The sequence below is a fragment of the Lygodium microphyllum genome, chromosome 16, assembly GCF_053477565.2.
Source record: "Lygodium microphyllum isolate KBCC chromosome 16, Lygodium_microphyllum_v1.1.10, whole genome shotgun sequence".
Lineage (NCBI taxonomy): Eukaryota > Viridiplantae > Streptophyta > Polypodiopsida > Schizaeales > Lygodiaceae > Lygodium > Lygodium microphyllum.
Window position 1 is genome coordinate 127,431,176 of NC_141150.1, and position 20,891 is coordinate 127,452,066.

General features: G+C 43.5%; 1 pseudogene across 1 annotated transcript in view; it reads left to right on the forward strand.

Annotated features, from left to right (window-relative positions):
• Positions 1-1,517: 1,517 nt before the first annotated feature.
• The window catches only part of LOC148023415 (putative glycosyltransferase STELLO1), a 33,025-nt pseudogene continuing 13,651 nt past the window's right edge, over positions 1,518-20,891 (forward strand). Inside the window, exons 1-3 of the transcript XR_015693497.1 lie at positions 1,518-1,714; positions 4,001-5,803; positions 6,736-6,862. The product of XR_015693497.1 is annotated as a putative glycosyltransferase STELLO1 (transcript). The remainder of the gene's footprint in view (positions 1,715-4,000; positions 5,804-6,735; positions 6,863-20,891) is intronic.

Sequence of the window (20,891 nt, forward strand, 5' to 3'; positions counted from 1 at the left end):
CATGTTGGTCAAGGTCCATTGAGGGAAAGACTCAACTCACCTATGGTCAGACATGTATCCTTGAGTCACTTACACTTTTCTCTCTCTACTTCTTATTCACCTCATCGCCATCATATCAACAATGGAATCAAGGTAGAAAGACACTTGATAAAGAAACCAAAATCTCCAATTGCCATATGGTATTGCAACCATAGGAGACCCTTTCCTTCAAAATCACTCAGCTTGGATATAATGCTTTCTCCAACCTACTAATGGAGTCTCCATAATCGTCCCCAAGCATCCTTTTCCTCAAGCACTAATAATTATTCCCATCTTCGAGAATCATGTCCTCTTGCTTTATCAACTATGTCATCATGTGAAGTTGTGTTCTAACTATGTAACTACATATGTATGCACGTCCACTCACATAAACTAATCTATGCATGATATCAGTCCTTGTAAGTGGGATAACACTCCAGGCTTGCTTGGATTTCTAACCCATCTCCCACATCATGTTATGTGCACTAAAAAGAAGACTAACACTTCCACTAGGGAGAGAATTCATTCGAGGTTTTCCATTGCAAGACAAAAGATGTAGAGAATCTTGAACCATCATGTATCCCTCAACAATGTTTTTACATCCTCTATGACCTACAAACCAACCCTAGTGTGACTAGTCAAGTTTATACAACAAGAGAATCACGCATTAATTGTAAAAAATCAACAATGATAAGATCTTGACCAAGCACCACTTCAATATTAGTAGCTTTGTCACCGACCACCACTTCAACCAACAATCACTAAGTACCATACAACATTATTTATACAAAAACACTACAATACTTCTAAGCATAAGATCTTGATCTCCCAAGCATTCCACGTCTTTCATGATGACGAGTGCCATGGGATTGGCACTCAAATAGTGAAGAAGGATGCAAAGTCGAGCAAAAGCATAATGGGCCGAATTTGTTTTGGAATGTTTTTTTTTTTTGGATTGCATTAGATTTAATAGGGCACCAACATCTGCAAAATACAACATTAATGTATTCCAATTATCCTAAGGTTGCAATTTTATTTTGTAAATATTATTGAGAGTTGGGATGACTCTCATGGAAATTGTAAAATGTCCCTGTGTTTGATAGGAAGAGCCACAACTAGATGAGGTTGTGGGTGTTAAGCTTCTATTCACTTTCAATGGGATTGGTTCAATTAACCTAATATGTATATATAAATAAAAAGAGAACCAATTAAAGGCCAAAAAGATGGTTAGGGTACCCAACTTATGGGGGAATCTTAAACTCAAAACCTTATGCATACAAACTAAAAAGTGAATAGAGGGGCTCATTCATATGTGTGAATATTTCTGTGTCCTAGTTCCTTACCTCTCTTTTGCCTACTTATGAGAGTGTGAAGCAGAGGGAGCGAGTGAGAGTGAGAGGGACTTGAGAGGTAAAACTCTATCTATTCTCCTATCTTCTTATCCATCTCTTCTAACTTGATGAAAGGTAAAGTAAAGTGTGTGCGTGAGGTTGAGTGACATGGAGCGAGTGAGGGAGGAGTGTGAAGCTCTTCTTGTCCATCTTCTCCTCTTCTTGTCCATATTCTCCTCTCTGCATTATAGTGGCAAGTACGTAAATGACTCACAAAGCTATGTGTGGATATATAATAAAGAGATAAGTCCTTTCTCGCTACATCTCGATATTGATTTAAATTTATCATTTCTTGGACAACAAAGGTAGGTGTAATTGGTTTTAGTAGAGTGTGAGTTGAGGTTATGTGTGAGAGGTAGTCACAAATGTATGTGGTTTGAAGCTCTTAAAGGAATAAGAGTTTGTCCTTAAGTCCATGCGTGAAGCACAACACATACTCTCCTAGAATGTGACATGTTGGAGCATTGATAGATTGTTGCATCTTATACATTCTTATTGGGAGAAAGGAAAAGTTAGGGTGCACTTTGTAGGCAACATGGTTTATTGATGTACTACATGTAATTGATCAATCATTATTGCAATGCTTTGCATGGCATAGTTGCCATAAAGATTCATCATGGAGGGTAGCAAGATTAAATAGAGCATATGTAAGCCAATGGGCTGGTGGCTAGGCCTTCCTATCAAGGTGATGATTATCCTAGCTATCATGGCTTTTGACCACTATCCAATTGATGTAGTCTTCAAAATCACCTCCATTTCAACTCAAGGTATCCTTCCTAAAGAAACATAAATTCGTTTAGTAAACCAAACAAGCTTTGGCTTAGGCTAGTTGAAGGCAAGTTCAACCCACTCTCAAATTAGAAGGCTACATGTTTTTATCTGATTGCACTTTCAAATGAAGATGGCATAGATAAAATTGCATTTAGAAGAAAACATATGGTTGGTGTTTCTAGATGTAAATAGTTTATTTTGTATGATATTGCTCTTAATCATAAAGATGCTATTCTCATGTAGCTCCTAGTAGAACATATTGAAGTTTTTCTTATAGCTCAAGGGACGAATAAGATTGAATGTTTGAAAATCCAATTAAAGGGAAGATGGTTGATAGAGGGAGATACCTCCATCCCTATCTTTTTTTCAATACTCTTAAGATTAAGTATAGAAAAGAGATGACAATCATGATGGAAGAGGAGAATGGATGCTCTCATTTTGATGGCCTCCACATGTTTTGTAGGCCTTTGTTGATGCTCTCCACAACTTGCTTAATCATAAGGGAAAGTGGTTTTTAAGATAAAGAAGGGGATGCATTTTGAGAGGAATGACAAAGCAATCTTCTTGAAGTCAAAATACAACTAGAAGAACTTATACCCACAAACCTCTTAGAGAAGAAAAAGTAGGCTCTTAGATGTCTAGCAAGCTACCCCTCTCCTAAACTGAATGTGTTCATTTGGAAGATATTGGCTAGAAACCTATTGATGAAAGATACACTTGCCAAATTTAGAAAGCTTCAGTACTATGCCTTGTTTGTTTTAGGGAGACATAAAACTATCCTACACTTGTTTTGGCAATGCCCAATGGCAAAGACATTGTATACTAAACCAAAAAATCCGGTCTCCCAAGTGGGTCTTAATGCTTCTACTAGCATGTGTCTATTACTTTTTCAAGGACAAAGGTGCCTTGGATGGCAAAACCCTCAAGCTTTGGAACATTGTAAGAGCTGTGATTTTGAAGCACACATGGTTTCATAGAAACATGATTCCTATGTAGAAAGCTAGAGCCCCATAGGTGCAACTTTTGTTTAGATCATGTGTATTTTGAAACCTTAGCCTTATTGAAAACCATAGGCAGTGCCCTATGCAAAATCGCCCCCCCCCCCCCCCCCCCCCCCCCCGCCCAACACAACCACCACCACCAACTACTGCAATGAATCGTATGGCAAGATAGTAATGCAAATGGCTAATATTTGTAACGTAAAATGAATGTTGTGATTTGACCTTTAAGTCCGCAATACACATCTTGTGGAGCCCAATCAATAGCATATTGTCCACCTAAATAATGAGAATCAGCAGATTGAGGGGATGGGTGTTAGTATTTCATAAACCTTGAGAAGGAGCACCCTTGTGATCAAAGGTACCGAGATAGATTGAGGGAATGGGTATGTTAGTATTTCATGTTGGTTTGGGTAACAAGTTAAAAAAGGCCGACATAAATCGAAGTTTCGTGTGATGAAATGCTGCTGATGTCGACGTCGAGAGAGAGAGAGAGAGAGAGAGAGAGAGAGAGGTAGCTACAAAGGATAACGACGTGCCACTGGGAGCAGTCCTGGTCTCATCATCAATGCGTCCTGATCGGGCTGGAGCCTGCGGGTGACAGGAGAACAATCAAAAACACATACACACGCATTGACAGAGTTTCTGATGTGTCGGACCTTTCTTGGTTTCTGATGTTCAAGTGTGGCCGTGTATATACTCAGTGATTGCACAAGGGCGTGTATATACTCAGTGATTGCACAAGATCGTGTGCATCTCTGTTGTGAGAGAGAGAGAGAGTGTTCGTGCGTGCATGTGTGTGTGTGGGGCATCATGAGCCAGCACTGTGCCCCCTACATCTGATCCTCGCTCACAATGCTTGTCCAGCAGGAGCGAACCAAGCCCCTGCATTCAGCCTGCCCACAAGCAGGGTGCAAACCCGCCCCACGGCAACGATGAGGACGACAAGAATGCTTCCGCAGTGAAGATTGACTTCAAAGCTGCTTACCTCAGATCTCAGCTGCTCTGAAAGGACCCTGGCCGCCTCAACCAGAAGCGCACCCTCTCCGAGCTCGTTTCGGACAACCTACCCAAGCTTGTCATCTTGGGTCTCTTGCTTCTCAGTGTCCTCATCCTCATTCCTCATTGTCATTCGCAGCTGCGGTGACTCCTCGGCCCTCCTCTGAGTTCACTCAGGCCTAAAGAGTGCCGAGAAGAATCCATACCCTGAAGTATTCTTCAAGAAGGTGCACAAAGTGGTAGTACTGGGAAATTCCATGTTGTCAAGGCAGACAAATGGATCGTGGTAACAACCCCTGACTCTTTCACGGAGCAAGTTCAGGCTATGGTGAAAATGCAGGGATGGCAAGTTTTTGCCGATGGAGATACAGACACACCAAGTGATTGGGAAGTGAGAGGAGTCATTTTCTTGTCAGTTGAGCAGCAAGCAGCTCTTGGATATAGGATCCTTGCCCACCTTCCATATGTTTCATATGTGAGGAAGAGTGTTGGATTGCAAATAATATGTGAGGAAGATTGCAAATAATATGTGAGGAAGAGTGTTGGATTGCAAATAATATGTGAGGATCTGAACAACCACTTTGACTTGGAGCTATCTAATAACAGGAGCAATAATTTATTGCAGTATTTGTCGATTCATAACAGAACAATTGTCAACCCTTACATTCACTTTGGCCAGAGATGTGTGGCCTAGGGGCTTCCCTCTGGAATTTGTAAGCAACATAAATGCAGAGATTTGTTATGGACATGTGCCAAGTGGAAAACAGTTTATTCAGCAAGGATTAGCCAATGGGTTCCTTGACGTTGACGCTGTTTTTTATGATGCCCCAAAATCAGAATCTGAGTTGTTTGATATCAAGTTTGATACACATGCCCTTCTTGCACTTCCACAGGGTATGATAGCTCCCATTAATCATCTCAATACATTGTTCCATTCTTAGGCTTTCTGGGCGCTCATGCTTCCTGTATCAGTAAACCCTCGAGTTTCAGACATAATGAGGGGATATTGGGCGCAAAGACTCTTATGGGAGATTGGGGGTTATGTGACACTATATCCACCATCGATTGACCGGCAAGATACCTTGAAGCCACATTTCTTTGAAGATGAGAAGGAATTACATGAAAGTGTTGACACACTGGCTGACTTTTTGGTCTCTTGGAGATCAAAGAAGGCAACCTTCTTTAAATGAGCCGTTGAACTAAGCTATTCTATGGCTCAAGCAGGTTTTTGGACAGCTCAAGATGTGGATTATACTGTGGCTTGGCTTTAGGATTTTGTTTCAGCGGGGTATACCCAACCAAGGATGTTCACTCTTGAAATTGACAGGGGGAAAGCTCTGACAGATCAGTCTCAGTACATTGGGAGTTCGTGCCTTTGGCAGTCCCCTCCACACACCTTGGTGTGGTTGAAGCTTCAACAGTAGGCTTTGAAGTTGGAAATTTGCTCAGATGGAGAAAGTTTTACGGGGATGTTGTCTTAATCATGTTCTGTGATTGGCCAGTTAATAAAACAACACTTGGATGGAAAATGCTTTATGGCAGAATTTTCAAAACTGTGGTTATACTTTCCTAACAAAGTGATCCAGCTTTTGGAGTTGAAGCAGTTGAAGACTGGCAAGTACACAAGTGAGTGAAAGAAATACTCTTTTACCTCAATGCGGACACACATGCTGAAAGTTATCAGGACATTCAAATAGCTTGTGTTTGCAGTTCATAACATTTATTTGTGAAGGTCCAATCCATAAACAAAATCTTGCCTTGATGTCTTGGGAGGTTTTTTAGTTCACAGGTTTATGAATGATGTAATTATTGAGAAATGAAGCTATTGTCCAAGGGGGCGCCTTCTCTTTGGGCTTCTTTAGTCCATCTTTTATTGGTAGAGGTTTTAACAACTAAAGCCTTGAAAGTAGTAGGTTCTATTATGTTGCAGTGTTAATGTTTCTGAAACATACTAGGGATGCCTTCAAAGACATGGTATGTGTCAACAAACTGAAAGCAACTGAAACTCAATATAGGAATGGATGTCTAAAGCGGGCCAGTTTTTTGACACTAGCTTCATTATACGAATTGCCAAAGAGTGGAGTGATAGAAACTTGCTTTGATGATGTTGACTATAGGACAATTAGAGGAGAACGACTTAATTACTGGAGAGTTGTTGACCCATGAGCCATGCAAGCATGCTTGGATGATGTTATAGATGAGAAAAAAAACCCATTAGCTATACTCTTGCCATTATTACAGTGTGCCAATACATCTTCAAAGTCTTGTGGAAACAATTAGACCTGGAGACAAAAGTGCTTCAAGCACTATTGAATAGGCCCTTCTTTAAACTTTTATCTCTGTTGTGATTGCCAAATTTTGTAGAACCAATTGTTAGCATTCAACTCTTTGGTCACCAAGGGATTAATATCAATCGAAATACATGATCTATATATCCCAAACATTCCCTCTAGATGTTGTTGTCACAAAACCAATATCAAGTAGCTAGTTGGATGGATGATTCTACTTTGTATGCACATTGGAGTTTTGTTTGTTAACCATCACTTTTTCTTTTGCAGACGACTTTCTCAAATCTTTGAGCATTATCCAAAAGCAGAGGGGTTCCTGTTTATTAAAGATCATGTTATTTTGAATTATTGGAACTTACTGCAAGACAATAAAACTAAGTTCCGGAATTTGCAGAAGGTCAGTTTGTCAACTTTTTGCCTTGAAAATTAACTCCTTTGTAAATTTGACTTAAAAAAAGATCATGTTTCTGTTTTTAAATTTCATTTAATGTAGATTTTATGTGAGGATCAAGAGTTTGGTGTGGGGTCTAGGTTGTTGCACAGTATATAGATGGAATTATTTAATTAAGCTTTTTTAAAAAAATTCCAATGGTTAAGACACATAGTGTTGGTAGCTATTGTTCACAAGAATCTTCTCTCACTTTGGAGGACTTGCTGTTTTCAATTGCAAACCTAGTGGTAAGCATGTTGGACAATGAGAAGCAGAACACCTTTGATCATAAACAAGCAATTATTGCAAAAACTGCTACATGTAGGGTAGAGAAAAAATTGATGCTACTACATAGACTATGGAACTTGTGCATGGTGAAGGATGGAATGGCTTCAAACTCTCAGTTTTTGGTGAAGAAATGCGCCCCAAGTTTTACTACCTTTGATGCAAGGCTCAACACCAAAGTGTCATTGAGCGTTTTTGTCCTTCTCTTCCTTGTCATCAAGGGCTTCCAAGAACATCTTTCTCAGCCTTAGTCATTCTTTGCTGGGTTTTCTATTAGGAAACATAGGTTTGCAAAGAATACACATGGACTGTGCGAACATGACTAACACATAGTGAACTTAGACAAGAATGCAAATGAAGAAGAAGAGAATGAAGAATGAATAAATGTTGTTATGAATGAATGAAGGGAAGAGATATAGCTGAGTAAGCTCAAGGACTGGAGGCGGTAGAATCACAATTCTCTCTTGGGAATGGGCTGAAGGAGAGTGCTAGAGGGTGTCCTCCGTCAGGGTGTTGTCCTTTGAGAATGGATCCTGAGGGTAGCAAACCACCAATGTTGGTGAAGGAAATTGATGCAGAGGGCTGAAGACAGCAGAGTAGTAGGCTGAATGTCAAAAACATAGCAATGTGAACCTTGGAATTATGGAGAACAACATTTTATAGCCTGGTGATAGGCTTTGGGAGGAGAAGGGGATAGTAGGTATCAAAACATGGCATTTTGAGTTATGGAGAATTGAGATGCCGGTGACGATATCTAATGTGGAAGATGTGGCTAGGCAGCAACCAATTGTACAAAATGCAACCTTCGAGGGTAAACCAACATAAGGGAGAAATTTCCAAGTTCCAACAACTTGGTGATAGTATCTAGGGTATTTAGTAGTCTTCAGGGGCAGGCAACAATAGTTGCTAGAGGGGGAAAATGATGATGGAGAGCTTGCATTGAAGGTGAAGATGATGGAAAGGAAATGAAAATGGGAGTGCATATTGGGTCCTCTTTAATACAACATTTTGAGCTAGTTCTACTGAAATGTCTTGTGTGATGTCTAAAATAGAAAATTGCTTTTTGGGGTTGATTTTAGAATCATGGTACCTTGAAAGGCAATTTAAGGTAGCCTAACATCTCCTCTCATGCTCAAAAAGGGTGATCAAAGAGAGTGAAAGGAAGGCTCTAGTCTTGACCCAAAGAGTCCCATCCCAATGAGATTAAGGCATTGTGCCAAGGGTGTCACTTTGGATTACCCAAGGACCTAGGAGGATCACGGAGGTGATGGATATTTTCTTTGAGTTACCCAAGAGGTCACCCCAATGAAATCAAGACATCAGACCAAGTTGCAATGGATTGCTCACAAGCCTGCAATGATCGTCAAGGCAATGATTTTTGTTTGGTGGATGTTTGTTTGTTTGACTTGGCCCAATGGTTCATACAAAAGTGAGACTCAAAGTACAAAACCACAATCAAGGGTGTGGATGTAAAGAGTAGATGAGGGTAACTGCCTAACTAGTGTGGTAGTAGAAGCGCCTTAGTTGGAAGAGATGAGTTGGAGAAGTAGTCACCATGGTATTATCAAGAGATGTTGGAAGTGTTAGCAGATTAGTCAGTTCATGGTTGAGTTTGGACCTGTGGTTCAGCAGGCTGGGCACATAGATTATTTAGGCATTTTATTTGTTATTATTTATTGAGGTTTGGGCATTATTTGCAGCCAGTCGGCCAACATTTAATGCTAGCCAACGAGTCATATTTTAGGCATTTATTTGGCCTATATATCGTATAGCTTCCTCCTCCATTTATTCATTCATCATTGGACAGTCCTGGGAGAGGAGGAGTAGGTGCTAGTGTCTCCACAGCCGGTGACTCACATTGTATATGTATTGTCTCATGTCTTGGTATATGGATTCCATTTCCCGAGTATACATCTGAGTTCTCATCTGTATTGTGTTATCTCTTTCTTTTCTTTTGTCTTGTGTTCAGCAGTTTATTTCAGCATGTTGTTTATGCTTCCATTGCTGAACCACTTTTGACATGGTATCAGTTTTCAGGTTTTGTGTTTCTACTGTGTTTTATTGCTGATTTCAAGAGTGTTTTCCCTCTTACTGATCAGGCAGCTGCTGCTCCATACAGGCGACTTGTTTGGTCTGCGTTTTCTTCAGATTTTCCATCATCTGTTATCCAACATCTCCTGCTGCCTGTGTTTTCATCGTTAGATTGCTGGCGACAGTTCCCTACACCTGTTTATGCAGTGTGCATGCAGCCTGCGTTTTGTTGTTTTCAGCACTATTTTGGGCTGGGCGACTGGCAGAACAAGCCGTTTTTGCTGTTTCTGGCAGATTTAAACTGATTTTTTGACTTTGTGCAGCAGATTTTGGCTTCTTTTGATCAGTTTTTGGGTTATACTGTATGTGAACTCTTGTTTTTTGCAGTCTATGCTGGTGGTTTGGCTGTGTTCCCTCTCCAAATCCTTTCTTTTCTCTACTTCTTTTCTAAATCCCCTACAGATGGATCCTTTGTGCACCTTCACTGATGATACACTATATGGAGATTCTAGTGATGCTTTTGCAGCTTCAGAGAGGGGTTTGAAGACAAAGAAGTTGAAGGCCCAGTGTTACCACTGTGGCAAGAAGAGTCATTTACAGGACTGTACTTAGTTAGCAGCTTCAAGGAAGAAAAAGGAGCAGACGACGAAGCATGATGCGGACTCTTTCGAGGAGTCCTTGTCTGCCTCAGATTTCAATTCCGATCCTTTGGCCAAGGCGAAGTCCAAGGTGGGGCAGGGATCCTCTCCTTCGGATCGTGGGAAGGGCTTAGTAGTCCCTTCCTCAGCTAGTTTCTAGTGGTGGTGATGTGGACATTCCTCGCGACTCTCTACTGCCAGAGAGGGAGTGTGAGAGGGTGGTGAGATGGGGACTCGTGCCTCATCTATATGTCTATACAGATGCACAGGATCTAGAGAGGGACATCCCTGACGCATCGACCGAAGTCTGGCAAGTACAAATCCTGGAGCTAGGATTGACATCTAGGTTCATGATGGGCTGGTTACTTGAGAGAGCCGGTGGCTTTCGTCTGGAGCTCACATGAGGGGACACTTTGGTGATCTAGCCAAAGATGGGAAATCCATGGTCATTTTTGCATTGCGGCATTGGTGACAGGATGGTCATGTATGCTACATTAGGGGCACTGTTGACAGACATTGAGAGCTGCTATGATCTTCTCTATCTTCAGGAGTTGGTACGATCGACATTGACATTAGGTTCTCTCCAAGGCACCTTGGTGGTGGCTTGCGCACCCACTGCTTGGGTATCCATGGTTTTACTCTAGTGGACATTGTTGTATGTCCTATGATGCAACATTATCATTGTATATTGTATTGTATCAGATCACCCATGATGTGAGAGAGGGTGTTAGCACATTAGTCAGTTCATGGTTGAGTTTGGACTTGTGGTTCAACACGTTGGGCACATAGATTATTTAGGCATTTTATTTGTTATTATTTATTGAGGTTTGGGCATTATTTACAGCCAGTCGACTAGCATTTAATGCTAGCCATCCAGTCATATTTTAGGCATTTATTTGGCCTATATATTGCCTGGCTCCCTTCTCCATTTATTCATTCATCACTAGATAGTCCTTGGAGAGAGGGAGCAGGTGCCAGTATCTCTACAGCCGGCGATTCACATTGTATCTGTATTGTCTCATGTCTTGGTATATGGATTCCATTTCCCGAGTATACATCTGAGTTCTCATCTATATTGTGTTATCTCTTTCTTTTCTTTTGTCTTGTGTTCAGCAATTTATTTCAACATGTTGTTTATGCTTCCATTGCTGCACCACTTTTGACAGGAAGCCCAGCCTTGGGAGGGGAAGCCTCCATGTTGGTTGAAGAAGCATGGCTCGACCAAGAGAGAACCACCAAAAATGGCCAACAAATCGGATCTTTAGCCTAGTTAGTACTGGTGGATACTTCCAATGCTGGTCCTTAACCAACATACAAGTCGATTATGTAAGTACTATAATAGACCAGAACTTGCATACTTATATCTCATACTAAGATGCTTTGGTGCTAACTTCTAAGCGAAAAGAATGCAAACTAAGTTAAAATGGAGAATGTGTGCAATGGAAGAGAGAGGGGAAAAGGTGAAGTCCTAAAGGTACTTAGCTTAAGGATAAAGTAGCATATGGGCCCAATTTAAGTAGCCTATGGAACTATTGTTAGTTTAGTTACTAGTATGTATTATGGGCTTTTGGTGGCTCATTTTGGTTTCTTCAGGTGTCTCATGTGACATGTCTCGTCTTGAGGCTTCTATATATGCTCCACTCTTCTCACTCTTGTATTGCATCATCTTGCATCCTTAGAGAGAGGGAGTCTAAAGGCATTGTTGTTAGTCATCATTGTGCTAACGCCTTGTTGGTATGATTGTACATCTTTTTCTTCATCTTATGAATTACATTGCCCATTCATTTTGAGTTTCTTGACTTGTGCATCCTAACATGGTACCATAGGACTAGTGTTGCAGGTTTGCTAGTTTTGTGTTTTCATTTTGCAGCTTTGCGTCTTGCGTTTCAGCTTCCTATGTCACAGGGTTGTGAAATTTTGACTTATTCCCTTGGGATAATTAAGTTAAGCACTAGTAGTGTTTATTTGAGATTAAGCTGAATGTGAGTCATGCTTGTGAGATATGCAGCCAGATATGGAGGAGAGAGAAATGAGAGAGCAAACAATAGACAGTAGAGTCGTAGATACTGTGTGAGCTGAAAACAGAGGGTGCACTTGTTGAACTGAAAACAGAGTGTACTTGATAGAATGAAAGTACAACTTAGGTCTAAGGTAGACCTAACCACTAACTCAATTGGAGCAAACTAACTCTAGTACTACCTCTAAGAGCAGTGACACAACTTATTACTTTAGTTGTGGTCACACTACAAACTAAACAACTAAAACATTTGGGCACTGCCCATAGAATTGGTAAATTCTAACACCCCCTTCTAGTGCTAAGCAACCAATGTGATGAAAGTATAGGAAGATCAATCACTAGAGGGTAGCAAGTTCAAAGACTTTGTGTAGGAACATACATCAAGCTAATGTATCCTGCATATCATCTCTTTGACATATGGTAATGTACCTCAATGTGTTCCATGTGGGCATGAAACACAAGATCCATGCCACTGCAATAGCACTTTTGAGTGTCAGAATGAATGGGCTTGGAAATCTCCAATGAAATCTATAGATAATTCAACAATCTATGTGGCTATATACACTCCACTGATGCTGTGAAGATTGCCATGTACTTAGCCTCACAAGATGAGGTAGCCATTGTAGGTTGTTTCTTACTTAGCCATGAAATGCATGAGCGGCCTAGAAAGAAAGTGCCCACGGGTAGATTGTCTAGTGTTAGAATCATTAGCCCAATCTGAATTGTTGTGAGCTTGTAGATGCAAGCCTCCCCCCCCTTGGGAAACAATAATGCATATGATTGAGTACCTTGCAAATATCTGAAGATCTGCTTAACAGCTTGCCAATGTACTTATTGTCCATGGGTTGCACATAAACGTGCTCACTCGGGATATTGCAAACTGTATGTCAGGACGCTTGATCATGTTGTTGAGAAACCACTTTTTCAGTTTCACACACTTTGTTTTAGGGTTTCACACGGATAGCCCCAAAAAGGGCTGGTATCCACATTTTGGCCACTTTTTTAGTGGGCGTCCACATAGTGATACGCCATCCTAGATAACTTATGCCTATAAATAGGTCGTCACTTCATTCATTCTTCACTTCTAATACTCTTACCACTCTTCAATCATTCTTTACCCTTCTTCCTCCGTCATCAAACACCCTTCCCGCCCCTTCCAGTACCCTCACCTCCCTTTAGGAGGACATTTCGGTTCGTGGCTCGTGGCTGCCTTCACCCTTCCTCTTCTACTTTAGGTGCCCTGTTCCAACATTAGGCCTTGCATTTGGAGCATCTTCCACCTGGCATCACCATCATCTACTTGGTGTCAGCATCCTTCTCCTTCAGGCTTCACCTTCACGTGCGTTTTTTAGTGTGGAGACCTTATCCTTGTGTGATGTCATCCTTTCCAGCTTGGTGTCAGCATCCTAGCCTTTGGTGATAGTCTACATTATTGAGCATCAGTGATTTCATTACTTGTCCATCATAGGGGCTGCTGGGACTTGCGTTTTTGCAGCTTGGCTCCTCCATCACTTGGCGTCATTCGTTTATCATAGGGGCAACCATCCTTCTATGTCTAGAGTCTCCTCTATTCATGTTTATATGTTGGTATTGATTTGGGTCTCCATAGTACCTTATAACTAGTTTCCACATAATAGAAGAAGCACCAGAGACGGGTTTTTATGAACTTGCCATTGGGCCTAATTGTGATGAACACATTGGGTCACTGATTGTCTTGAAAGTGGTTTGTTCTCCCTAGTTGAGAGGTGGCCATCCTAACTAGCTAGATACCACAATTGATATGCACCTTCCTCTCATGTGCTTGTGGGTAGGTTGATGGTAGCTTATGCCAAAGTAGATGGAAGAATGTGTTGAGTATAGTTGGGCTACCTTTTGTGCATTATTCTATGAACTTTGTGTCTGTCCAACATCTAGTTGGGGGGGGTTGCAGAATGCATGAATGTCAAAGGAATCAAGGTTGAAACCTCAATTTTGCACACATATGGGTAATTTGTCCCATCCAACTTCTAGAGAGGCTCACGAGAATGGGCACTTGAACGCATGGTGCCATGAAGCAAGACAAGGTATGGATGTCTTTGATGAAGTAGAGGGAATCGAAGAGAGATGAGAGGGAGGCCGGTCATGGTCCACATCTCTATCCATATAATGATCATGTTGATCTTGGTGATCCTCACAATCCTTAGTTGTGGTTTGATGTTGAGACCTGCTGTTGATGGCAATGACCTACAATAGGGCTGCATTTGACAACGAGGGTACCTAATCTTGTGGGTCTTTGCAATGATCCTCACGATCTCATTGGTATTCATGGTAGTCCTTGTAGTCTTGATGAAGCTCCCATTACATACGATGTTGACAATCATAATGGTTTGCTATCTCAATCCTTTAATCTGCAAGAAAAAACACTTTGTTTGCTGATGAAATGTGCTGCAAGGCTGTGTTTTGATATTGACAACCCGTTGATGATGACAATGACCTGCAACAGGGATGCATGTGACAAGGACGACATGTTGATGACAACGGTCTGTAATTTGATGACATTAGTTGTGTTCCATTGAAGACAACTGTTGCAATACCTTTGTGTTGATGTCATTGTTAAGCTTAAAAGTTTGCATCACACATTAAACCTTGATTAGCTCATTTAACCAACCCCAAAAGAGAGTGTGTGTCCCATACGCTAACTCCCATGGCTTAGTTGGTTCCTCATTTGTAAAGATTTGGTGTGCATAGTCACTTGGCATCCCTTATCATTCTATCATCAATCTTCAGTTCACACCCATCTTCCATTGTTGTTTACGCTCTTATCGTAGGATACCTTGGTTCTTGGAGTGCTGCTCAAACCGTTCCAGCCTTCCATCATCCATGCGACCTGTCCAGATACTTACAGTCTAAGCTTGCTGATCATGGCCAGCTGCCACCTTCTCTGGAGTATCCAGGAGTTGTTGCCTCAGCTAGAGACTACACATTTTGCAGCTACAGGCTGTCCAATAATTGTTGTCTCATCTCTAGCAATTTCCATCATATTGCACCTTGTGTTTTTCTGCTAGCACTTCATCAACATTGTTGTCTGTACATTGTGTTTTCCCGCCAAGCACGCCACCCTGCTGCTGCCTAGTCATCCTTTGCTGTATTGATTGGCTGATGTCATCACTGGACCAACTATACTTGTGTTTTCAGCAATTTTGGGCTGACATGCTGCTCCCACCTCTTGACATAATCAGAGATTGTCTCTGCATTTCATTATCTGTGTGAGGTATGCTTTCTTAGAGCTGTCATGAGTGTCTTGTGTCTCTGACTCCTCTTCTAGCTCACCTCATCCCAAATCCACTAAGATACATGGAGGTTTGAGGCTCATTGTATCATATCAGCATATTTGAATTTATTAATTCATTCTCTTTTTATTTTGAGTTGTCTTCACTCTTGAATTATAGTGCTATTGTAAAAGTTTCATAATATTAACATCATGTCGGGATATCCATCTTGGATCATTGTGAGAATTCCATGGCTAAAATACTATTGTATCATGTTTTAATTTGAATTATACAGAAGGTGCCATGAAAATGCACATTTGATTCGAATTTTAGATTTACAGAGGGATATAACTATCGCCTTCAAAATTCACAAAAGGGGCATATAAAATGGTGATTTAAAAAAAAAAAGGGGTTTTTAAAGTATCCTTTGAACGCACGTTATATAGAGGGCTTCTATAAGGTGACCCCCTCGAGGGTCTGTTCGAGCCTGTAGATCGTAATTGGCAACTAGCCACTAGATCTCTGTCTAGGTCGAGCTCTTTATCTTGTTTGTGGTTAGTGCTTGTCTCTGCCATGTCAGCGGTCTCTCTCTCCACCAAGTTGTCAATGAGATTGATTAGATTGGGTAGATTCACTCCTCCAATGGTGTCTGTCCTTTCTGGCTTCTCTGTTGCGTCTTTCGCTTGGTCCTATGCTTGGGGTTTTGATCTTCCAACTATGTCTCTAGGTCTTCTCCTATTGGTGGGTTCATTTTATGATTATGTATGAGTGCATTCCTTGTTAATTGCAAACAATCCTTAATTTATAGTCACTCGATATGTGTGTGGTACTCTCTTTTTCCATGCATTGTGCTCAATCAGCTGAGCTTTGGACTTTTATTAGATGTACTTCAAGTGTTGGAAAACAATACGAGTGCGAAGGTAAAGTGATTACATGGCTCTTGTACTCTCATTTACGGATTTGGCTTGATAGGTTATAATCTGTTCTCATTGGTCCTAGGGTTGATTGAGATCCGTTGGGGATCTATAACTCAATCTGGTGCTGCTTAGCGGCTTGGACCGCGCTAGCTGGTTGGCTAGAGTTGCTTCTGTGAGAGTGCGCAGCGAAAGAAGAACACGAACACAGAGGAGAGGAGAGAGGAAGCAGAGAATGAAGGAAGAAAGTCTGCACTGACTGAGATGAATGCGGAATACACTGGAATGGACAGAACAGTCCCTGCACGCAGCCCGGAGCGTCAGTGAGGGAACCAGGACAGACTGGAAGCAGAGGCAGCACCAATGCCGGAGATGGAGACGGAGGGAGCAGTGCTGTACCTGCAGAGAATGAATGCTGGACTGACTGGGGGGGCTGCTATAAATAGCCCCCAGCCAGCAAACTGGCCGACCAGCTAAACTGGCCGACCTGGCCAGAACTGGTCCGACTGACCAGAACTGGTCCGACTGCCCAAAATAATGGGCAGTCACCCCAAAAACAGCCCAGATCTGGGCTGTAAAATGCCCAAGGCTGAATGCCGACTAAAACAGCCTAAAAACACACTGACAAAGCTCCTCTGTCTCCTGTCAGACTCTGACAGGAGCTCACAACCAGGAGATGACAGACTGAGACTGAATAAGAGCAGGCTAACACCCCCTCTCAACTCCTGGGAGAGTCTGAAGACCCAAGAACCGCATGTGATGAAGCAAAGAAGCCTGAGGCAACGGCTTCGTAAAGAGATCAGCCGCATTGTCCGCCGTAGGACAATAGACCACCACCAGCTCCGAATCCACGAGCCGCTCTCGAACATAGTGATACTGAACCTCAATGTGCTTCGTACGAGCATGAAACACTGGGTTCTTGGCCAGAGCAAGAGCACTCTGGTTATCCACGCGCAGCTCCGTAGGTCCGGTCTGGGAAAAGCCAATCTCCGCGAGTAAGCGACGGAGCCAAACTGCCTCCATAGCGGTCGAACATAGGGCCCGATACTCAGCTTCTGTAGAAGAAAGTGCCATAGTAGGCTGCTTCTTGCTGCTCCAAGAGACAGCACCAGATCCAAGGGTGAAAGCATAACCTGTAGTGGATCGTCGCGAATCCACATCACCTGCCCAATCAGAGTCACTCCATCCAGAAAGGGTAATCCCATCTCCATATATGATCCCAAAGGATCGAGTCCCCTGCAAATAGCGAAGAACCCGCAAGGCTGCCTGCCAGTGATCCTGGGTAGGAGTCTGTATAAAGGAAGACAATAAAGCCACCACAAAAGAGATATCCGGCCGAGTGTGAAGTAGCCAGATAAGAGAGCCGACAAGGCACCTGTAACGGGTGGGATCGGTAAGAGGAACTCCAGCTGTCAAAAGCTTGGACTCAGGGTCCATAGGGCATGAGATAGGCCGACACTCAGCCATATCAAACTCCGAAAGAAGCTCGGAGATGTACCTGTGCTGCGAGATAAAAATGCCCTGTGCCATTTGATAGATCTCCAGACCTAGAAAGAAGTGAAGGATCCCTAGATCCGTCATGTCAAACTCCTGCTGTAGAATGGACCGTGTATGCTCCACCTGCTGAGTGTCACTCCCTGTAATGATAAGATCATCCACATACAAGATGAGGAACACCGAAAGAGAATCCACAACCCGTAAGTAGAGGTTGGGATCATAAGCGGAGCGCGCAAAGCCACTCTGTAGAAAGAAGCGGTCAATCCGCTGGTACCAAGCACGAGGAGCCTACTTTAGGCCATAAAGAGCCTTCCGTAGCCTGTAGACATGATCCTCCTTCCCCTGCACAAGAAAACCAGGAGGCTGTGAAACATAAATCTCCTCCTCAAGAACTCCATTCAGAAAAGCAGACTTGACGTCCATCTGATAGACAGGCCAACGGTGGTGAGCAGCAAGAGCCAAAAGCACTCGGATGGTGGACATCCTAGCTGTAGGAGCAAAAGTCTCAAAGTAATCCAACCCTGCACGCTGGGCAAAACCCTTGGCAACAAGCCTAGCTTTATGCTTGTCCAAGGAGCCATCTGCAAGATATTTGGTCTTAAAGACCCATTTCACACCAATCACCTTCCGTTTCGCGGGACGCGGTACAAGCTCCCACGTATGGTTTCGCTCGATGGAGTCGAGCTCGGCCTGCATAGCCTGTCTCCAAATATCCTGTGCAAGAGCCTCCTCCACAGTGGAAGGCTCGGAATCCTGAAGAATCTGTGACATAAGAGCATAGTTCACACATAGTGAACTGTCCCGCTGGGCCTGTAAACGGGCTGAGCGACGAGGACCTGTAGAAGAAGCAGGAAAGTGAGTAACACCTGAATCCTGCATGAGCCGGCGATACCATAAAGGAATCCTGAGAGACTCCTTCTGTGAGGGAGACCGGGGGGTCTCCGGAACCTGTAAAGCACCCAAATCGGAGAGGGACTCCCCCTCACCGAGTGAAGGTAGATCCTCCGCTTCTGAAGAAGGCTGTATATTCCGTGAAGATCCCGAAGTGGCGGTAGAAGAGCTCGTAGAAGACGAAGGCACATCCACCAAAGGGGAAAGAGAAGCCGAAGGAGGAGGAATAGGGGGGGTGCTAAGGGTGATCCTGGAAGGAAGTGAAGGGAGAGAAGGTGGGGGGGGGGGGTCCGTCGAGGATGAAGAAACATCTGTAATAGAACCATCAATCGGATCCTCAGAGGCCGAAGCCTCATCAAAGATCACATCCCTGCTCACCTCAACCTGCCGAGTCGTCGGGTCGTAGAGCCGATATCCCTTCGTGGTCGTACTATAATCAACAAAGATAAGCTTTCTCGACTTAGAGTCGAACTTCGTCTTCCTCTTCTTCTTGTCCACATGGACAAAAGCATTGCACCCAAAGATGCGAAAATGGGACACGGAAGGCTTCTTTCCAAAGAAAGCCTCATATGGAGTCATGTCCTGTAATGCCGAAGTCGGAGAGCGGTTGCGAATATGCACCGTTGTAGCCACCGCCTCACCCCAAAGGAAATGAGGAAGACTCCTATGCTCCAGCATAGATCGGGCCATCTCAATCATGGTCCGATTCGCACGCTCCACCACACCATTCTCTGATGGTGTGTTCGGATGGGAATACTCCACCCGAATACCATGATCCCTGCAAAACGGAGAGAAAAGGTGAGAAGTGAATTCTCCACCGTGATCAGCTCGAACACCACGGACCTTGGAAGTTGTTTGGGTCTCCACAAACACCTGCCACTCACAGAAACGGGAGTACGCCTCGCTCTTGTACTCCAAGAAATAAGGCCACACATAACGACTAAAGTCGTCCACAATCAGCATCAAATACTTGGCCTTCCCAAGGGAGGCGGTGACCATAGGTCCGCAAAGGTCGGTATGAACCAACTCAAGCGGAGAAGTAGCCCTCCTAGAAGCAACCTGCGGGTGAGGCTGCCTGTGCTGCTTGCCCCTCAAGCAGCAAGTGCACAAAGTGTGTGAAGAGGAGGGAAATCAGGAAGTCCCTCCACCATCTTCCTCCTAGAAGCCTGGCGAAGAGAATCGAGGTTCAAATGACCATACCGAGCATGCCAGAGCAGCCCAAGCTCATGGGAAGTCCGCGCAGCCAAGGCTGTGAGCGTATAAAGCCCACCCTCCTGTGTACCTGTCCAAAGAGCATCACCTGTAGAAGCATCCTCCACTGTGACTGCATCCTGAGTAAAAATGACTCGGGTACCTAACTGAGTAAGACCATGCACAGATAATAGGTTAAAACCCAAATCAGGCACATAGAGAACTTTGGCGGAGGAAGACCGCCTGTTAGAAAACATAGGTAAAGTCCCCACTCCATGAACAGGAACTGTAGAATTGTCACCGATGGTGACTGTACCCCCTCTGGAACGAAGATCCTGAAGCCAATCCTGACGGAAGGTCATATGTGAAGATGCTCCACTGTCGACGAGCCAAGGCTTCTCCTGTGTGGTAGAAGCTAGGGCAGTGTCTTCCTCAACAAAGAGATGCACAAACGCAGATTCTGTTGTGGCTGGGGCCGCCTTCGAGTCCTTCTCCTTAGGCTTCAAATGGGGATACTTCTGCCAACACTTCTCCTCGGGATGAGTGCCCTTCCCACAATGGGGACACTTGGGCTTCTTCTCCTTCGCATCCTTCTTGTCTTCCTCCTTCTTGTCCTTGGCCTTCTCCTTCTTTTGTTTCTTCTTCTTGCCACCACCTGTGCCAGCCGTAAATGCCTTGGTGGAGCCACTGGCTCCCACCTCTTTGAGTCGCTCGTCATGCTCCAAGACAAGCGGGAAAAGCTCCTCCCATAGGAGAGTCTCACGGGTCCTCGAAGTGATGAGGCTGGTGTAGAAGACATCATAACGGGGTGATGGCAGCTGAGTCAACAGAATCATCGCTATATCCTCAGACGATATCAGACGACCAAGAGAGGCTAGCTCGCCTCGCATATCCTCCATCTTCGTGATGTGCTCCTTCATGAAAGAAGAACCATCAAGACTGAGCATCCGCAACTTCTTCTCCAGGGAAATCTTGTGGGCAAATGTCTTGTGCTGATACAAAGACGCAAGCTTTGTCCATACTTCCGCCACGGTCTTTAACCTGTGAACATGGACAAGAACAGAATCATGGAGACTCATAAAAAGAAAGGAATGGGCTCGAGAGTTGAGCCTATCCCATAAGGCTGCACGGTCCATAGAGGTGCCATCGGACGAATCCACGGGGGGTCAGTCGATGGGCGAAGAAACAAGCTCCCACAGATCAAAGGTATCAAGGATGCAAGCCACCTTGCATGACCATAGGGAGTAGTTGGAACCATCCAACTTGTCTTCCTTCAGAAAGGAA